Source organism: Sinocyclocheilus rhinocerous, unplaced genomic scaffold (genome assembly GCF_001515625.1).
Source record: "Sinocyclocheilus rhinocerous isolate Xijiao unplaced genomic scaffold, SAMN03320098_v1.1 scaffold429, whole genome shotgun sequence".
NCBI classification, from domain to species: Eukaryota; Metazoa; Chordata; class Actinopteri; order Cypriniformes; family Cyprinidae; genus Sinocyclocheilus; species Sinocyclocheilus rhinocerous.
In genome coordinates this window covers 1,163,861-1,168,735 of record NW_015665829.1, presented here as the reverse complement: position 1 = coordinate 1,168,735, position 4,875 = coordinate 1,163,861, and the positions used below count along the sequence as shown (strand labels likewise).

The following is a 4,875-nucleotide window of genomic DNA, read 5'->3' as shown; positions in this document are numbered from 1 at the left end:
ATACTACTAGTACACTGATATTTGTATACTTACTACATAAAGTATACTTAAAAATATACTTGAACTTTACTTAAGTATACTTACTAAAATAAACTTGAAGTATACTACTTTTTGGTAAGGGACTGGTTGTCATGTAACAAGAGTGAGCCCTTTTATGCAGACAGAACACGAGCCTGTAAGGCCGGGACGTCCAGATTATAAAACCTGGCAAATGTGGACGGCGAGGCCCAGCCGGCCGCCGCACAAATTTCTGCAATGGACACACTGCTAGACCAAGCCCAGGAAGAGGCGACGCCTCTAGTTGAGTGGGCTCTTACTCCCAGGAGTACTGATGATCTTTATGTGTAAACACTCAGGCAGATCAAAAGTGCTGCGCGCATTCTCTCAGATCCGCTTGTGGCGGACGAGGGGAGGGGCGGGGCCGCCTTCACTGAAGAAGGCGAGCCGCGAACAAAGCAGAGCGAGACATAAACTCTCGTAGTGAGAGCGGTCTGTCTCAGGGAGCGCAGCCTCAGCGTGGGCATGGCCCAGGCGAGAGGCGCATTCAAATACGAAGTTGTCAGCAATATTGAATCATTGGTGACAGCGTTCTGCTCCGATCCGCCTAGAAAGATTGAGCCGCTCAAAAAACGAGAGGCACTCGTAGCAGACGAGGGGAGGGGAGGGGCGGGGCCGCCTTCGTTGAAGAAGGCGAGCCATGAGCAAAGCAGAGCGAGACATAAACTCTCGTAGTGAGAGCGGTCTGTCTCAGGGAGCGCAGCCTCATCGTGGGCATGGCCCAGGCCGCTCATCCCCGCGAGTTCGCCATTTCTTCCTCCGAGTAACTGGGAGGAGAGAAACACAAGAGCGGGGGAGGCGGGGCTCAGCGATGCACAAACAAATGCGAAGCTCCCAGCAAAAGAGGTGACAGCGTTCTGCTCCGATCTGCCTAGGAGAATTAAGCTGCTCAGTGTAACGAGGGGCGCTGATCCTCACGTGTAACACACACTGGCAGATCAAGTGAAGCACGCATGATGTGTGCCGGCATGAAATTGCTATAGCATCTTAGCAGACGCAGTACGAGTGAAGTATCAATAGGGAACTACAGAAGTATTTTTAAATTAATTTTAAACCCTTCTATAAACACATTATTTTCATTGTCAATTTGAAACCAAAATAGACTGTTAGCTTTCAGAAAAGACTTTCCTAATCTTGCTGTGAATTATTTATCAGTGCATCTATCAGATTTATCAGTTACTTCAAAGAAAATTAAGAAGAACTTTGAAACAACTTTCCTTTCCAGATAAGCAGTTGTTTTCTTTGCAAACATCCTGTTTTAATCAGAAATACATCACATTATGTATAACTCATCAACAAATCTAAACTGTTGTAAAAAAATACATATGTCTCTCATTTTCAGTTTTCAGTTTGCTCAGCAGATCATGAAGGCGTAAGGCCTGCCACACACAGACAACACAGGATGCCGCTTCTCGTTAAGAGCAGATGGAATGTGAATTGCAGTGCTGTCAAGCTGTATATTCAGCAGCGGGTCATATCCGAGCGGATTTCAGGTGAAATGAACAGTGATGTTCTATAAAGTGAACAAACAACATCTAACTGGACATGCAGTTCCCCTGTCTCATGTTTAGTCACAAACATCTGATAATTGGAGAGAAGGAACTGATTCTGGCTGCTCTGCTTCACTGCTCCAATTCACCACATAAAAAGATAATAAAGTTAAACATTATCTGTAGTCTCTACAACTCTAATCTCAATATTTTACTTTATAGGTCTTTAGATCAAAAGGTTTTTACGTTCATTAGAAACATTAAGTCAAGTGTGCCCAAACTTGCCACAAAACTATAGGTGTGTCCCAAGTCTCGTACTTATACACTATTCAGTGATGTTTTGTATAAATAATGTGAGTAGTGCATTCACACTGAAAATTCTAAAAAGAAAAAGTGCACTTTAAATACCCGTATGATGCACTTAAATAACCAGAAAAAACTAAGTGTGGAATGATGGACACTTCATGCACTCAATTGTTATAGCTTTAATTACGTAGCGAAGGGGGAGGAGCTATCAGACTGATTATGAATGACAAAATAACCTAAATAACCATAAGTGCATAGTGTATATAGTGTGTCATTTGGGGCGCAGATTATGACGAAAGTACAAAAAGTGTGTCTGTGCAATGTTCGCTACAATTAAAAAGTTTGGGGTCAGTAAGATTTTTAAATATTTTTGAAAGAAGTATCTTCTGCTCACCAAGGCTGCATTTATTGGATCAAAAAAACAGTAAAAACAGTAATACTATGAAATATTATATTATTAGAAAACATATCAGTTTTCTATTGTAAAAATGTAATTGTATCTTCTGCTCACCAAGGCTGCATTTATTGGATCAAAAATACAGTAAAAACAGTAATACTATGAAATATTATATTATTAGAAAACATATCAGTTTTCTATTGTAATATATTTTAAAATGTAATTTATTGCTGTAATCAAAGCTGAATTTTCAGCATCATTACTCCAGTCTTCAGTGTCAAATGATCCTTCAGAAATCATTATAATATGCTGATTTGCTGACAAACAATCTTTTTCAAATCTTTCTTTCTTTCTTTTTTGCAAAAAGATAATTTTTTTCAGGATTCTTTAATAAATAGAATGTTTAAATGAATTGCATATTTGAAATAGAAATTTTTATAATTTAATTATAATATATAATGACGGCACACTTATGAACGGTGTGTGTACTTCGGTTCTGTTTTTGTTAGAACCAACTCGCACACATTAGCTGAGGTCACATTAAAAGAAATGTTCTCAAGCGCTCTCTTCATGGTTTGAAAGTGCAGCGAATTGTTTCCGTGTTGCCCTGCAGCTCTTGATTAGTCGACTTTTGTCTTAATGGCTTGAACATGCATGCGACTCCCTCACACCACAGTAATCTGTTACATGTGACCTGTGCTCAGCACATACTGTATGAGAGCCAACAGCACACAGTCCTTATTCAGAGATTTGAAGGAGAGACTGTTGCCATATTTTACTATTTTATTATACTTGTTCTTTTTCAATAATGTAAAAACATAACATATTTACAGTTTTCAGAGAAAATGTGAATGAGTGCTTGGCCGTGCAAAACTCACCATCACAATTATAGGGTGTTGTTGATGTTTGCCAGGATCATTACAGTTGGGTGCAATTTTCGTTTCTTTTTTTATTTAAAAAATTTTTTTTTTTTAAAAAGGACAAGGATCATGTATAACAGAAGACTTCTTGCCATAAGCGATGTCAGGTCTCACAGCTGGGTGTAAATCTCCATGTCAGTCCACCAGGAGAACAAAGGTTCTTTTATAGATTAGAACGGAGCCCTGTCATTCAGCGAGCCAGATGATTGGACGAGCTGTCACAGAGACAAATGGCTGATTGGAGGAGGGGTCACTGTGGAAAAAGGACGATTGTTGGAAGTTTTGATCAAGAGTGAGTGATCAGAGTTCATCTCTACAGCTGCATTGTGATTGGATGAGCCTCGATCCAATCTGCCGAGTAACATGAGCAAAAGAAATGACACAGAAAGAAGATTAGAAATCCTACCTGAGAGACAAAATAGAAAACAAATAGTTAAATTTCACAATTACAAAGAAACAGCAAGTAACACCTTGAATTAAATGTGAAATTTAGTAGAAAGATTGAAATAGTATTTTCTAGTAAAACGGACTCCAATAATCTTTGTTTTATTTACAACTTTGAAAAAAAAATATATATATATATTTTTTTGAATGGACAGGAAGCAATAAGCTCTGTGTACAAAGCACTGAGAATTTTTCCATGAAATTCTGTTGTTTGCGTTGACATTTGTGAACAGGATACATGCACTAGGTCAAGACGGCACACTTCAAAAACAAGACCCCACATGCCAGATGAAGCAGGTGACCCAGTCAGCTTCAAACCTGATTCATCATTACATTAGCTATCAGAGAAACTCAGTTTGCTGCCATGTGGTGGGGTTGAAGGCGGGTGTTGTTGCCGGGGGAATAGTTATTTTTGCCTGTGACTCAGGTTGCTCTAGAAACATGACTAATGAGATTGAGTAAAACAAACTTGGTCACAGAAGGGCTTTGGTGCAGAGCTTACTGACCTAAAAAGCTTCCAAGACCCTTCGCTTTACTTTCAGACTTTGATATTTCCTGATGGACATTGTTTTTGGGTACATTTTCTACACTCAAATGATCTTCAGCGGTTCTTTTGAGCTCCTAAGTTTCAGCAAAGGACTATTCTTGCCGTAAATGGTTCTTGATTTGGCTATATTTTTTATTTTATATTTTTTATGGAGAACCAAGAACCATATACTTTACATCGGTTCTTTGCATGAATGTATTGATTATTGGGTTCTTTAAAGCACTAGTTTAAAAACCTTAAAAAAGTTCCTTGTTGAAGTTCCTCTTTGACATCAGGCTTTTGTTTCCAATAGGAATATGTTTGGAGTGCATATAAGAGCAGATGGTCTCACTGAAAACACATTAGAAACCAGTACAGATAAAAAGTCATGGACAAAATATTGTAGATAAAATGTTCATGGACTTCACAGTTTAAAATGCATCTACATCTAAAAATAAACCTTTCAATGAACAGTTTATAAAATAACCTTTTTTTTTTTTTTGTATGAAGAACATTTTAAAAATGTCTTTCCTCTATAAAGAACATTTTGTGCAATTGAAAGATTCCATTGATGTTAAAGGTTGCCATCAATGCCAACAGAGAATCTTCATTTTTAAGAGTGAACACTCTATATATGTGTTATAATAACCATCACCATTGCTGTTTTTCACAATTTTAAATAAGCGGTTGTTGCAACTCACTTAAAAAGCTTTATTTAATTTAATAATTTTTTGA

At 38.0% G+C, this 4,875-nt stretch overlaps 1 protein-coding gene across 1 annotated transcript in view; it reads left to right on the top strand.

Moving 5' to 3' along the window:
* LOC107731579 (cyclin-dependent kinase 5 activator 1-like) overlaps positions 1-4,447 on the top strand; it is a 15,733-nt gene extending 11,286 nt beyond the window's left edge. The window contains exon 2 of the mRNA XM_016542700.1: positions 4,437-4,447. The gene's annotated coding sequence lies outside the window, so the exon portion shown is untranslated. The remainder of the gene's footprint in view (positions 1-4,436) is intronic.
* The last annotated feature ends 428 nt before the right edge of the window (positions 4,448-4,875 follow it).